Source organism: Anabrus simplex, chromosome 11 (genome assembly GCF_040414725.1).
Source record: "Anabrus simplex isolate iqAnaSimp1 chromosome 11, ASM4041472v1, whole genome shotgun sequence".
NCBI lineage: Eukaryota > Metazoa > Arthropoda > Insecta > Orthoptera > Tettigoniidae > Anabrus > Anabrus simplex.
In genome coordinates this window covers 6,020,001-6,037,553 of record NC_090275.1, presented here as the reverse complement: position 1 = coordinate 6,037,553, position 17,553 = coordinate 6,020,001, and positions in this window count along the sequence as shown.

Here is a 17,553-nt window from a genome sequence, read left to right as displayed (position 1 = left end):
ACGTCTTGCAATTGTTTAAAAATACTTCTAATTAGTTTTAATAGAGAATGGTTGTACCTCCCGGAATGAAGCTTCATTTGCTGGGGAAATAAATTACACGTTTGCTACTTGACCAGGTTTCTCTACTTAATGAATGTTCTAATCATTTTAAGTGCCAATTAACGAGAATATGCTTATTAAGTCGACTGATGGCCTCACAGTTGTCATGTCTATGCACCTGTCTGCCTTGAGTGGGGACTTTGACAGCGGCAGGTCTGCGTGCAGAGCGTCAACTGCAGATCTCTTCCTGCCCACTTCGTGAGACTTGCAGACCTCCCTGGCGGTGTTGACGGTATGTATTACGTGATATTATCATTAAAACTGGAATGGGACTGCAACGGAGTCATGGTCCTAAACTTTGACGTACAATACATACCGGCAGTCAGCACGGCTTAGAATGTTACTGTTGACGTGTTATCTGCAAACCCCTTTACTAGCAGGTTCTCACAGATCTCTAATGCCATAAAAGTGAGGGGGTTTTTTAGAGAAGGAAGCAAGAATTTAATGACATTTATTAAACGGAAATGATGTTAACACATTCGTATAATCTTCAATGTTTATTAAAAGTTTATTTTACAATTTATTTTAACTTTTTACCTTTTTGTGGTGATTTATTGGTATTCTTTGAGAACTTTCTTTTAACCAATCTCCGACTTTTGAATTATTCCCTTGAAGAAAACCAACGCAATAAACTGCCGAATTTCACAAGAGCTACTTTCCAAAATCATGCTCATGTATGCGGAGATCTATTTACAAGTATTTCAACGCACTTTTTAGCATAAACATTGGTTTTGATCGCTACGTAACCTACATTACCATCCGTTAAAAATAATTCACATACAGTCAATCGCACTCACTTCTGGTAATAATTCAACCCTTAAACAAGGGAATTATATTAGTCGTGTCGTATTTCCAAGCTAACACTTTTTTCGCATAACGTTATGTTCTATAACTCCTACCATCACCACTGCTTTCAACGTAATATCGCACGCAATTTCACTAAGAATGCCAACAAGATCATCATCCGAATAAGTTAAGAATTAATGTTAGTTCCTTTATGTCCCGCTAACTACTTTTACGGGTTTCGGAGACGCCGAGGTCCCAGAATTTAGTCCCGCAGGAGTTCTTTTACGTGCCAGTAAATCTACCGACACGATTATGACGTATTTCAGCACCATAAAATACCTCCGTAATGGGCCAGGATCGAACCTGCCAAGCTGGGGTCAGTGCCTCAACCGACTGAGCAACTCAGCCGGGCATCTGAATAAGTATTCGAATCATTATTAGTAGTGGCAGATTTACTAATATCACTTGTACTCGATGTATTTCAAACAATCATCTCTTTCTGTTTACCTCGTCAGTCGATCAGAGAATCAAAGCTTATAATGTTCACAGGCAGAGTAGAGGTCCCCGTACTACCCAAAACGTAAAATTAAGCCATTTTCTCAAATGTACCCGAAGTTGAAGGGCTAAAGGGCCTGGAAAGGTTTAAAATTGTCTGTCTTGGATAGCTCTATCAAACTAAACAAACACATTTCGAAAATCACATTCGGTCAAAATACTCTTCCGGAGAAACAGCCTAAAGTCGCTTTTTTCTTTACTCGTTTTCTTTTTCATTCAAATCCTAGGAAAATTAACTTATTTACATAATTATTTCTGTAATGGGATCCTCAGGAAGTTTTGACTTTTTTAAAAAATGTCCACACTGAATGTAGTTACAAGGGCTTAAGTGAAACTCTACAATGACTCACATTGGCGCTCGTAGTGACAGAGAAGTGCAAATTGCTAATCTAATCGACCGGATAACGATGATTAAGATAAGGGTTTTAATTTTTAGGAATAAATAAAGAATATATTCTCATACTTTATTATATTGCATATCCCTGGGATGTTATCAACACTGAGTTGCTTGCCTGAACGGCTAGACTGTGGGTTTTGTGAATCCAGCTGGAAACCCTCCTGCCATCTGTTGATAATGCCGGAAAACATTGTGCACAAAGATTACAATACCCGAGAAATTATTGGGCGATCGCAAAATGAACATTGCAGCCAAACGAGAATTTGTAGGGCGTGACACTGAAGAGGTTTTCTAAACAAATTTCCGTACCTCCAAGAGGAAGAGAAGTGGCATGTATGAGAAGTTTATTTACAAAAAATCAAATTTGAGATTATGGTGCAAAACATAAGTTGGTACGTAGCTCCATAATGTAAAAGATCAATAAATCAACAAAATGACCCAAATTTAGGTCAAACAGGACGTTGAAAATCACATTTTAACCAATAAATACAAAATCCCACAGCGTGAATTTTCCAGAACCTAACGTATCCATACAACCATGGCCAACTCGACAGGTAGTTCCGGCCTGCTTCACTTGGATGACGTCACACTTGTAGTGCTTCGATATGGAAGCATGAGTCTTATTTTCATGATAGTTTGCTAACACGTTGTTGTTATTTCAACATTATTAAAGGTGTTCGTTGCTTTTTTCAAGGGATAACTGTACGAAAAAGCATCAGTAAAAGATGTGTATGTGCTTGCTACTACGGCATTGTAATTTGATCAGCCTGATCTTAGGAAGCATTGCTACGTTATATAACAGGTTACGTGAACCCAGTGAACTATAATAAATTATCTCACGTACTTTAAAGCTTATCGTTTAATTATTTAATTATAATTCAATTATGATTTTTCAGAAAAATCATATAATACGGGTAGATATGGCGAAAAGACCAGACGGTTTTGTTTCAACTGTGCCCAGGGAAAAGCTAAAATTTAACTGGTGATGCTGGGCATTCGTCATATATATCACAACACAGTGGAAATCATAGGGAAGTTTTGAAAATGAAAGTTGAAGAACCTGGCTAATTTCGGTGACAAGCATGGGTATGTGGTGCAGAATTAATTAGGTGTCGAAGATCTGTTATATTTTGGGAAATACGTTTTAACAGTTATTCGTAAATAATTGACATCATCATCATGTGCTCGAACAAGCATAAAACAATGAATGACATTATTTTTAGAGAAAACAATTCGCCTAGTGACTACCATCGTACAGTCCAGTTGAGTAGGCTTCATTCGAATATTTTTAATATGCAACATATGTTGAGTGCATATATATCCTGTATTTCTATGCAATTCTATTTGATAACGCTTCTTCATTGTTATGTGTTTATAGGCTTATTATTGCATTTCTTCTGCTATATTATGAAAAGAAGTATCGTATCGGTAGTATAGGAATTACACGCGACAACGAAGACTTAGCACTAAGCGTGTGACGTCAGAACTCTTGGTAGCAGGCTTCTATATCAACATGGCTATGATACAGCCAATAAGGAGCCATTTCCGCGACCCGTGGCTCGTAGGAACATAGCACTTTATTTAATTTACATTGCTGTGTTCGATGATTTCGTTTAATCTGTGTGTTCACTGTAAATAACTTAATATTGATCATTGTATATTTAAATACAATCAGTATCTTGATGACTGCAATGGAATTTATAATTTTCAGTTGCAAGTATTTAGGGTTTCATTTCAAAAAAGTTCCAAATCGGTTCCTTTCTCCTTACATATTTCTTAAACTGTGAAAGAAATACTTTGTACAATAATGCATTTATTCTGTCAGGACATAATTCTTCCTTTTCAATCGCTTTTTCCACACCCGTGGAATTGTGTCGAACATCTGGATGTGGCCCTGTTTTACGGCAGGATGCCCTTACTGACGCCAACCCACTTGGAGGGATGTAATAACTATTAGTTGATAGTGTAGTATGTCTTAATATGAAGAGGGGAATGTTGGTACAAACACAAACACCCAGTCCCCGGGCCAGAAGAATTAATCACACGAGACTAAAATCGCCGACCCAGTCTAGAATCCAAATTAGGACCTTCTGGACCGGAGATCTCAATGAGTCAGACTCTATCTGAATATATAAAAAGTGCTAAAATGAATGTTACACTCCGAGTGTGTACCCTCTCTCCTGTAAATCCTTAATTTTGGATTTTGGTACTAGGCCCTTCCCGTGTCTAGGATGGATCACGTAAAAGAAATATATTTTTTACGAGGGATAAAAGATACACCGATAGCCCAGGTATTATTTGATCCATCAGCTGAGTTGATGGACGTCTCCATCCGACGTACCGTTGGATTCCAAGAATATTCGATAATTCGACGTCTTAACTCTAAGTTAGGTTATACCATAGCAGAAAGTTTTAAATAACACCTCATGCAAATCTTAACTACAATTATTTATTCAAAAATAGAAATGCTGGTAAAGGAAAATGAAATTTCGAAATTAAAATAAAAAATGTTTAATTATCATTTAACATGATAGCTTAAAGTATTTGTTAATGAAAAAAAAAATGAAATGTCGTATGGCGTTTAGTGCCAGGATATCCCAGGACGGGTTCGGCTCGCCAGGTGCAGGTCTTTCTATTTGACACCCGTAGGCGACCTGCGCGTCATGATGAGGATGAAATGATGATGAAGACAACACATAAACCCAGCCCCCGTGCCGTAGGAATTAACCAATTAAGGTTAAAATCCCCGACCCGGCCGGGAATCGAACCCGGGACCCTCTGAACCGAAGGCCAGTACGCTGACCGTTCAGCCAACGAGTCGGACATTTGTTAATGATCATTATTATTATTTATCATATTTTCATCACAACTGAAATGTGCTATTGTTTCATCTTTATACAACAATCATAAAGAAAACTGATAAAATGTGCAAAATCTGCATGGGAAATCAATGGTTACGTTAATGTAATATTTATATTTACACATCAGTTTCTGTTACTGTTAACATTCTTAGTTGTTCTTAGGACAATCTATTAAAATGAGATTTATTGATTTCTGGTTGGATTATCTCAATATATCGTTGGAATTTCGCACTATAAACACCCGGAAAAGCGATACATTTCTTAATTACTAGCAAAAGTTTGATCGATTAAAGCTACAATATAATCCGAATTGAAGTCTTATATTAACTTCCCTTTACAACATAAATTAATCATTGAGTATAACAAGGTATTCAGATCCTTAAATGTGCTTAAATATCAACATGTGCTCTCGCGCGAATCAAATAACATATCTAGGAAACATCATTTTTTAAGACATTGCGCGATATCAGTTCAGTTACACCTCTATACAAAGTAGCAATAACCATCATTATTAATCCAAGTATGCCATAATTAATTTAAGAGAATGCGATTTTCAGTGGAAATTCTAAGTTAAAAAGTGTCCAAGTGAACGAATACTAAAGGAATGTTTGTGATGATTTTATCCTATCATAATATTCAATGAAAATCAAAACATGACATCGTTACCATAAGATATGGATTTTCGACGATGTATAACGTGACATATGTGATCCTCATTTGCGTCAATCATCTGATCTCTCTCTTCAATTATTCCATTTCCATCTATTATTTCATCGTAGCAACACATATTCCTTCAATTCATCTTTCATTTCGGCATACTAAAAAATATGCGGCAACAGAGAATCAAAGAAACCAAGCACAAAGCTAACTTGTGTTTATATTGTTGATGTCTTTGTTGTGTTCATTAAGGCATCTATGTGTTAATTGCATGTGATCTTGCTTAGGTTACACTGTATTAAATGTTGCTTCTTCAGCTCCGTAGCTATGGGCTGAGAGCATTCACTTACTGATTCATCCATTCATTCATCCCTCAGTTCATTTACTCATCCAATAAGAAAGTGTTGCTATCCGTGACTGGGGGAGAGACCTCTTTTCATGCCTGCATTAATACAGATCATTAATTAATTAATTAATTAATTATTTAATTAATTAATTCATTCATTCATTCATTCATCCATCATACATTCATTCATATATGCAGTGTGCGAATATAATCCAATCAGGCAATGGATCCATTCATTTTTTAATTAATTCACTATTTTTACAATTGGGTTAACGTCGCACCGACACAGGTAGGTCTTATGGCGACGACATTCATTCATTCAGTTAATTCATGTCAATTGCAAGCTGAGGAAAACATTGTTCACACTCGTGACACAAATAAATACTTGCACTAACAAGAATTAATAGGGGTAAGATTCATGTTGTCCGCTTCTGTGGTGTAGTGGTTAGTGTGATTACCTGCCACCCCCGGAGGCCCGTTTTCGATTCCCGGTTCTGCCACGAAATTAGAACAGTGGTACGAGGGGTGTAACGGGATCCACTCAGCCTCGGTAGGTCAAATGAGAAGAGGGGGAGTTCGATTCCCACCTCAGCCTTCCTCGAAGTGTTTTTTTTTTTCCTGCGGTTTCCCACTTCTCCTCCAAGGAAATGCCGGGATGGTACCGAACTTAATGCCGCGGCAGCTTCCTTCCCTCTTCCTTCTATATCCCTTCCAATCTTCCCATCTCCGAGAAGACCCCTGTTCAGCATAGCAGGTGAGGTCGTCTGGGCAAGGTACTGGTCGTCCTCCCCAGTTGTATCCTCCCGACACAAAGTCTCACAATCCAAGACACTGCCCTTGAGGCTATAGAGATGGAATCCCTCGCTGAGTCCTAGGGAAAGCCAACCCTGAAGGGAAACGGATTAAGAAATAAATAAAGAATCATACATGTTGTCCTAGACTACATAACAATGTTTCGTCTAGGACAAAAATAAGAATAAAAATCTTCGAAAGTACAATTCAGAGATCGGGTGTGAGTAGCGATAGATACATTAATTGTAACGAAGTTATGCAATAAATGAATACTCTTTCAGGAACTAGCGGACTCACGTACACTTGCCGACACACAAAGTAAGCGAGCTGAAATCATGTCATGATGTGGTGGTTCCTAGTTCAATGAAACATTACTCATAAAGAAGTTGCCGTACGAGTTTCGGAAGAAACTATTTAGTAAAGTTTACTGTAAACGGCTTTAAACACAAGCGAAGTGGAAGGTAGCAGGCCGACTAATAGGCCAGTGGGCTACGGACTCAGCTCCGCAGTGGGTATGTCGTTGGTTCACTTGGGGTGGTTTTTATTTCACTCCACCGGCAGCAACAAGGAACACCCCAATCAGATTACAGCTTTCCCCAACCCCGCTTATTACACATAAGTAGGTCATTCTACCGGCGACTATGGGACACCAAGTACATCAAATAAATGACTTAAAAATAACAAATTAAGAAAGTGAACATTCGTACTTCAAAATAACAAAACAGTGACGGAAAATTGAAAAAATTACTTACAAAAACTGCAAAGAACGATAAAAAACTAGTTGATATGCATTTCTACGATCTGGGGGAAAATGAACGGGTTTCTCTTATGGAAGTTAAAATGTCTATATTCACCAGTTAAAAGATGATTTTTGTTCAAAATTGTGAGCAGCACTGCTTCAAGATCGTGAAACACACACGCCGTATCTTGTTATCACCTCACCTACATTTCACCACGGCCTTGGAGCATAATGTAAGAGAGCGCGAGGGCACATAACAGAGGATCAGAGGATGAGCCAAGGATTTCGTCCACGGTGAAGAGATCTGCCACGGCGGTGTCATAAATATCGGATGTAGAGAGAGAGAGACAGGGACCCGGAACAGAGCCTTGAGGGACACGCAACACCCACGTATTGGAGTGCTGGGGAGGTTGGTAGCACTGTCTACTATAATTAAGAGATGACATTCTTTGTGCTGTCCGGGGGAAAAAATGAGGATGTAGGGAAGGACCATATTGTCTTGCGGCTACTTGTACTGGGGAGAAAAAAAATTCAATTTTCCTCCTCTTTTGATGTGTACTTGTAGATTTGACGACGCCCCTGCTCTTAATCATGAACTTCCGGTTACTCGAAGGCATTCTCTTTACTTTTTTAATTTTTTGCCTGCATAAAGTTTCCCGATCTGAGCTGCTCAAAAATTACATTATGATAGACGTTCACGTTTTGACATTCTGGGGCAGCATGGAGCTTGATGCTGCTATGGAACAGAGTGATGGAAGTGTGCGTCTTGTATTCACAGTTACTGTCAATAGTTTATAACTGGAAAAGAAAAGTCTTTCCCTTTTTTAAGCAGGAAAGAAAGACAGCTCCACTTAGGATGACGAACAAGAAAAGAAGTAATAAATTAATTTTGTAGCAAGAGCTAAGCATATGAGTGTTTTAAACGTTGATTGATGGCCAGAAATGGAACAGTCCTGAGTAGAACACTGACCCTCAACATTTTCACACCTTCATTCATTTTTATTTCATTTACTTAAAACAGCGATAGCGGTTCATTTCCGGACAATGCCTCTTAATGAGAGATCTATCACTTCTGAATTTCTACAAAATTATCAAAATGTCAAAGAGAGAATATGACGAGAATTATTACCTTTGTGTAGAAGGGTCAAGAATCTGCAGGCGGATAGAAGAACATAGTCAAATATATTGATAAGGAATCTTAAGTTAGAAAAAGATAAAAACTGCACATAACTGTCAAACTGTTAAACAAAGAATGTATACCGTTGGGTAATACAAAAAAATTATTCTGTGCAATAAGAAATGTGTGGCAAATAAAAATAAAGATCTAAAATATGCACTGATGAAGGACATAATACATCGTCCTAGAACGTAAAACAATGTTTAACATTATAACGTGTACAAACCACTACTTAGATCCAATTATAATGTACAGTCCACAAATAACCGTAGCAATGGTTATTTAAGATGCATGTACCAAAACACTTTGTATCAAAATAAACGAATACTGTCTCTTAAGTTTCTGGTGGCCCGGAAATATGGAAAGGTAGTAAGGTAGTGCCCTATTCAATACCTTCTAACAATGCTAGAAATTTATAGCATTATATGACCCTCTAATAAATAAGAAGGGGTGTTTGGAAAGGCAGTATGACTGGAACATTTTAATATTGAAAAAAATTCTTACCAGACAAAGTTGTGGTCCTCATACTACGAAAAACTTAACATTAAGCAACTTCCTCTATTGTGGCGAAATTTGAAGGGGTAAAGGGCCCGAAAAGATTCCAAATTTGGAATCTTGAATAGCTCTATAAAACTAAAAAAAATTCAAATATCACTTCCGGCATAGATGCAGTTCCGGAAAAACAGCCAAAAATCGCAATTTCTCCACTCATCTTTTTGATTGAAATCCAAACTAAGTTAATTTCTTTATATAATTCTTTCTGTAATGTGGTTCTAGGTTCAATAACTCACGCGTTTTTTTATTTCAAAAATTTCCACACCGAATGTAGTTATAAGGGCTTGAGGTATTGACTCACATTAGCGCTCGTAGTGGTAGAAAAAAACTGCTAACCTAATCGACGGAATAACGATGATTAAGAAAAGGATTGAAATTTTTAGGAATAAATGAAGAATATATTCACATACCTTATTAGATTTTCTTTACTTAAAATTCGTAGCTCATATCCCTAGGATGTTTTCAACAGTGAGTCGCTTACCTGAAGAGCTAGAACTGTGGATTTTTCTTACATGCAAAAATGTTAGGAATATACAAGTGGAATCACAAGTGAGGCCATTTGGTATGATGTTATAATGTATAGAATAATAAAATACGGCACAGAATTGTGACAGACCGAGATAAGACCTCGACAAACTTAGGAGATGGACAACAATGATATGATGGTAAACGAGGTGAATGGGCAGTTTGTAGTAATGATGTAAAGGAGAAGGCGCATGTCACTTAGAGTATGGGACCGCCATCAGAACTGGAAAAGATCCCAAGGAAAGCAGCACAATGTGTCCGACAAAAAGAGCATTGTTACGAAAATGTTGCAAACTTTGGACTGGGAAGACTTGAGAGTAAGGACACGAGCTTCTCGACTAAGTGGCATTTTTGGAGCTGTCGGTGGAGAGATGACGTAGAATGACATTAGTTTATGAATAATACTGAACGGATTTTAAAAAATAAGGAATATCATAATATGAAGGTAAAGTTTGAATTTAATGGGACAAATTGGGCCAAATATTGGTTTGAAAGAAGAGGAATTAGGGTTTGGGATAAATCACAAAGCAAGAGGTTCGATAAATGTTCGACTTATTTGCAATTTGATATTTGTTTTACGTCGCACCGACCCAGATAGGTCTTATGGCGACGATGGGATAGGAAAGGCCCAGGAATGGGAAAGAAGCGGCCGTGACCTTAATTAAGGAACAGCCCCAGCATTTTCCTTGTCTGAAAATGGGAAACCATCTTCAAGGCTGCCGACAGTGGGGTTCGAACCCACTATCACCCGGATGCAAGCTCACAGCTGCGCGTTCCTAACCGCACGGCCAACTCGTCCGGTTTATTTGAAATCATGTAAGAAAACACAGGCAAGCAACTCATAGGCAATCTGCCATCTGGTTGACAGAGCTACATGCAGATACATCACTTCGGCCTGAGCACAAGTACGTGCCAGACTCACCAAGACGAGAGACTTTGAGTGGCCTATTGCAACAGGCAGGGGATACCACCCCCATCCACAGAGGGTATCCCCGCCTTCCATTTTTTCTCTGGCTAGTGCTAATAGAGGATGATTGCACTTGCTATTAAAACTACCACTCTCAGCAAGGGGCCGCAGTTTGAATCCCGGGGCGGTACACTTTGGATTCATTAAAAGAAAGTCATGTTCCTCTGTTTCAGATCCCACATTCCGTGGCTCGGATCCCCACATCAATAGTGACGTAAAACTCCTCAGTTCTAGCCCGGAAGTGAGGAACCTCTCCCCCACAAGGAAGGATATAACAATGGATGGCATAAAAAAAGCACGAGACTTGATGAAGCATTAAGACTTTGTCCGACAAGACGAAGGAATGTGTCTCTATCTATAGGGAAGGCAAGGGTGGGCTCTTGTCGAAATGAGAGTGTCACGCGAGAGACAAATAGCGCCTTGTAAGTTTACTGGACCAGAATATTACCTCCCACACTGATATATGATCAAACTATACGCTTCAAGTACCTGTCAATTCTCAATATTTAATAGTGGGTGCGGTAATGTTGTTTGTGTGCTGTGAAGGGAGAACAACAAGGAGAATAATGGGGTGGGAGAGTGATAGAAATAATTAGACTGATATGCGCGAAGTTTTCTCTTCTACAAAGGAAAATATTGCTGATTCTTGTCAACTAGAGTGCCCTGAATCCATGTCTGCTTTCACATTTTCTGTATTACGTCAAGTTTTTTTTGTAATTATGAAAATAAAATTGAAAAACATCAAAATTTACACAAATTATTATTACAAAAACTACATCTAAGTTAATAAGGCAATATACCTGAAATGACTGCTTAGGTATTGACGGGGGTAGAAGTCATTTATTCTGACATAGATACGTGTTTGCCAAAGGACACAGAACAGCTCACAAGTTATTTGAAAGAAAATGTAACTGTTGGTTTTTAAAAGAAATATCAAAGTACTGATGAATATGATCATGTTTCCGTAGATCTCCCGCATTATTGCCACTGAGAATTTTAAAATCGTTGTGACAATTTTGTCTTGAAGATTTCTGACCGGTCTATAAGATAGCCGCCATTTGACAGAATTTCTGGAGATGGTCCCTCTAACACCCTGAAACAGTCGTCTCACTCGTATGTAAGCGTTTGAGAGTAACGAGAGGTTATGTGTTGCTTTATGGCTAGTTGTCATTTATACGTCAAATATTTCGTTGCTAAGCTCATTGGAGTTGATACAAAATGAAGGAATACCTCTGTATAATTTACATGTATATCCTCTATCGTGCCCCGTTTCATGTTATTTTTACAAATAAGAACGAAAAAATTTAAATTTTATAAATGTCAATAATGTCAAATTAGGTATATTATTTTTTAAACGTGTTTTAACTCCTCAATATAAAATTCGAGTGTACAAATTTATTATAAAATACCTAATTATATCCATAAAAAGTACTTACAACCAATAGATGTTCAATTTGTTGCGCCGTTTTGATGTTCTGCTGTGACATTCCCCTTTGAGCACCAGCAATAACCCGCCAATATTGCCCTCTATCTTATTTCCAACTTAATGAAATCCTTCGAGGAATGGCACTCACATAAGTGCGGAAATGAATTGAGATTTTTAAGTCTTTGCAATATTAAGAAAGAAAAAAGTAACTATAGGACACTTTGTTCATAATTTTTTATTTATTTTTTTTTTTTAAGATTTTACTGATTCCATTATGTCCAAATTACCAGCTTTAACGCAATAATAATAATAATAATAATAATAATAATAATAATAATAATAATAATAATAATAATAATAATAATAATAATAATAATAATAATAATAATTGGTATTAAAGAAATATATTAATTTCAGTATTTAGATATTTTCATGATTTTCAAAAGAAGTAGCTTTTAAAAGAATTAACGTGATGATACAAAATTACATATGGGCTTTGGAGCAACCCACAGGGGGCAAAACAGTCGCATATCGGTGTTATCCTGTGGCCTGTGCAGGTATGTTGATTTGATGCCATTCAGCAGCCTATATGTCAATTTCGATGTTCAATTTCACTCTAGCGGATGACTTATAACTGTTAGGTTCTTCTGCCGAAACTAATTTTCAATAAATGCATTGCTAAACTATCTTAAAAAGAAAACCAATGATAACAGAAATAAATCTGAAAGAGAAACAACTTCATTAAAATAGAAATGGCAAGTTTCGCTCCTGAAACAACATCATCGGGTTCTATCAAATAACACTCAAACATATTTAGAAATGTATATTTTTTTTTGCTAGGGGCTTTACGTCGCACCGACGCAGATAGGTCTTATGGCGACGTAGAAATGTATAAACATTATGTTTATTTCTATTTAAATCCTTAAAATCTCGAGTTTTGGAACATATTTTAATTTCCACACCAGCATAGAATGCGACCTGTTGCAATACTGTTACTCTGTCTTGGCGAGATTCCAGCTGGTTAGTCAGTCCGTTGACTTTCCGCCATATCACGCCCCCCCCCCCCCGGCAGGAAAATGGACCTCTTTTCTATTTTAATTCCCTCGGGTAAACTCGAAATGTGTCAACATGGACTACCGAATTGTTTTATTCCATCCTTCAAAATCCCACTACGCCTGTCGAGTTTGAACCCATGATCTTCTACCGCTGATCCACTCAGGGAGCAGGCTACCCCACTAAAAAGACAGATATGTAATTGACAAATGTTAAATCAAAGCATCCACAACAGCTATCACTCCTCGATTCTACAGCAAGACCCATACCTTACTTCTAAACCAAACCAAATCCCATGGCGCAAGAGGCCCGACGACCCTTGGCCTACCAAGCGACCGCTGCTCAGCCCGAAGGCCTGCAGATGACGAGATGTCGTGTGATCTTCAAGGCCGTTATTATTGGCTCTTTACACAAGAGCCGCCATCTCACCGTCAGAGATACTTCCCCAATTATAATCACGTAGGCTGAGTGGACTACGAACCAACCCTCAGGTCCTTCACCTGGCTGGCAATCGAACCCGGGGCCTCCGGGTAAGAGGCAGGCACACTACCCCTACACCGCGGGGCCGGCTACCTCATCTCTACCGTATTCAGTTATCTTATTTAGGTGATCATTAAAAGGAACCATGTTTTACATTCTGTGTTCTCGTAATACCGCAATTTCCGTTATGCAGTAGAAATTTATGTTGGCATATTGGCTAAAGTTTGTTCTCTAACATGAAGTAAATAAGATCAAAGCTTGTGCGTGATGATTTTCAGCGTTACACTTTGCAAGAGAAGAATTTGTGATATTCTTAATTATGAGAGACAACATTCGAAATTGTGTTCTAGAAATTGGCTTTGACCTAATATTTTATACTGACATGAACTCTCCAAACTGAGATACAAGAATATTTCATTCCAATTCCCTTCCTCAGTTGATTGACAGATATACGGCCGAAGGGAGGAAATGTCAAATATCTCCCGCGTCTAATTCATTTCTCTTGTCTGCATTACTTCACATTTTTCTCTCCTTGCCAGTCAATTAACACAGTGTGCAAATTGGAAAGTGACGTCTTGTTGTTGTTGTTGTTGTTGTTTCATTCATGAATCTATAGATCGGTTTGATACATATCTCATTGCAAGGCTATCCTGTGCTAACTTTTTCATTTCAACGTAAGTATTACATCCTACATTTAATCTGCTTGTCGTACCGTTCTTACCACATACACTTCCCTCAAAAACCAACTGTATAAGTCCTGGGTGTCTTCTGGTCATATTTAGCCAAATCGATCTTCTCTCACCAATTCGTTCATTCGTGACACGATCTACTCATCTCAGCTTTAGCATTCTTCTGCTCCCGTGGTATTCCATTTTCATGCAAGAAACATGCTGGGGCTATACCATAATTAAGGCTACGACCGCTTCCTTCCTACTCCTAGCCCCTTTTCTATCCCATCGTCACCATAAGATCTACCTGTGTCGGTGCGGCGTAAAACAAGTTGCATTCTTCTGTAACACCACATTTCAACAGCTTATATTCCCTTTCTTTCTGAACTAGTTATCGTCGATGTTTCACTTCCACGCTCCAGACGAAAATCTTCAAAAACATCTATTTTTTGTTAACAATTTGCTTTCGTCGAACCAACACAGATACGTCTAATGGCGACGGTCGAACAGGAAAGGGGTGGGAGTGGGAAGGAAGCGAACGTGACCTTAATCAAGGTACAGCTCCGGCATTTCCCTGGTAAGAAAATGGGAAACCACGGAAAACCATCTTCAGACTGCTGACAGTAGGGGTCGAACCCAATATCTCCCTAATGCAAGCTCACAGTTAAGCGCCTCTAACCGCACGGCCAACTCGCTCGGTCATTTCTAATTCCTACGTCAATGTTCGAAGAGAGCAATTTTTTCTCAAGAAAGGCGTTCCTTTCTTGTGCTAGTCTGCATTTTATGTCCTCCTTATTTCCGCCATCTTTAGTTATTTTTCTACCCAAGTAACAATTTTCATCTACTTCCTTTAAGACTTCATTTCCTAATCTACCTCAATGAACCTACTGGCTCATCCAATTATTTTGGTAGCAGAGCAGCTGCGCGGGACGGCGGGGAGCCTGCGGGGACTACCGGTTCTGGCTTTGTCTAGCCACGCAGTTTGTTTCGTGTTTCAATGAGAACACCTGCGTGCAAAGTGAAGTGAGAATACATGGAAATAATAATTATAACAATTGCCGCAATGAGTTAAGATCGTGTGTAGTTTGTGTACGCCTTATTTACATCTAAGAAAGAACAGTACTTATGACAAGATAATGTGTACTGAAGGTGTCTTGTGAGTATATGATCGTTTAATAGTGATTTTCGACACAAATAGTGTGTCATAAGTGGCAGCCATTTCATTCCAGCCTAAACTTGATCCATAGATAACACTCCGAAGTGTCAGTGCCCCAAGTATCAGCCATATTGATCGATTTGACGTGACTGTCATGGAAACCATGAAGAAGACAGGCATTATGTATGTTTCTCCACAGCGTTGGCTAGGACACAGAGTTTGCATAATTTATTATTGTTATTATACCTCTGGGCAGTCAGCGGTCTCGAAGGCGGAAGAGGATATTTTTCCCAATGGCTGAGAGGACGTAAGAACTGGCTCTACGGCTAATAACCGTACTTCTAACCACGAACAGAGTAATCTGTCCCACCAAGCATTACCATGAGGTAACACTACGCATGATGGAAACATTTTTAAGGAAAACTACGCCAGGTGGTGCCAGCAATGGAAATCCACCGTCGCATCAGGCGGATTCTAGGGAGCTTGCACCAACATGCACTGGTAGCCAGACTGATGACGTACCAACAACAAACACGACTAACCCAAAACGAAATCTAAGAACAAAGAAACGTCACTATTTTGGAACTATCAACATACACACTCTACTTCAGACGGGGAATTAAAACGGACTTTGGATGAAATGGAAAATCAGAATATCCTAATACTAGCAGTACAAGATACACGTTTTACTAATATTAATACGTTTGATTCAGAAAATTACAGAATCTTTAAGGGTAAACCCGGATGTAAAATTGGAAGAAATGTGCAACAACTTGGCACAGCATTTTGTGTAAACAAACGAGTTAACGAACTTCTCTTCTCCTTCTTATAGACTCTCCACTCTAACACTGAAATGTGCAAATAAGAGATACACATTATTCACTGCACACGCCCCCATTAATGAAGACAACATAAACAATCCTGATAAGATGCAAATATTCTGGGGTCAATTGGAGAATAAATTGCTAAAGACGCCAAGCAATCATGTCAAAATTCTGATGGGTGATTTCAACGCCCAGGTTGGGAAAGGAAGTCAGTTCCGAAAAATAGTGGGTGGTTCTCCAGCTCACACCAGAACAAATACGAATGGGAAGAGACTTATTGACTTATGCGAGACTTTTGATCTTAAATTAAAGTCCACGTACTTCAAATGACTGCCAAGGAAAAATAAAACGTGGTGCGCTCCAAGGAAAGACCCAGGCGAATATCAACTGGACCATGTTGCAATTTCGAGGAGAAACACTAACGAAATTATGAATGTGGTAGTACGGAAAGGAGCCAATCTTGACTCTGATCACTTCTTGACCTGCATAAAATTCAAGCCGTTACCGTTAAAGAAGATGAGACTCTCTCCGAACGTGTCAATAAAAGAAAACCACCAAAAACTTTAAGAAAATAGAAACGACTTTCAAAGACGTATGCGGGAGAAGAAAATGGAGACTTGCGAGGATGTTCGAGAGAATGTGACGAATTCGCAGACACCGATGGTGGACCACAGACTGTGATGTAGTAGTAGCATGGTATGCAGATAAAACAGAACATAAATCTGAGACATACAAAGAGGTACCGTACACGAACAGACAGCAAAGAACCTCCGGCAAGCCAAAAGGAATCGAATATCTGAAGAAATCCGAAGTATTGACGCTGAATTTAAGAAGAACAATACTAAAACCTTTTACAGAACCTTTAAAGAGCACATAAATGGATATCAACCATCTACCATGAGATTTCGAAGGGAACATGGAAAATTGCCTGTGAATAAGAATCAATATTGTCGGATATTAGCTACATATTTTGAGAAATTATTGAACTGTGAAAAACCTAAAAATAAATGGCCAAAAGAGGGTCCAAAGCAATGGAATGACAACTCAATACCTGCTGACGAAAAAAGAACTCCGTCAAATAATTACAGACTTAAAGAACAACATAGCTGCATGGGAAGACTCTGTCACAGCAGAGATGCTGAAAAGTGGTGGAGAAATCGCAATCACAATTTTAAGGCAAAAAAATCGAAAAGATCTAAGAAGTGGAGGTTATGCCTGAAGACTGGAAAAATGCTGTAATTCATCTCCTATACAAAAAAGGTAAGAGAGCAGATCCTAACAACTACCGTGGCATTACCATCACACCTGTAACATATAAGACACTGTCTAAAGCACTACAGAAGAGACTTGTGGAACAAGTGGATCACCACCCAGGCGAGTATCAAGCGGGATTCAGGAAGGGAAGATCAAACCTGCAGACTGAAACTTGTAGCCTACTAGAGAATCATCTCTCAAAGCATGTGGTAGTGGTTTTTGTAGATTTCAAGAAG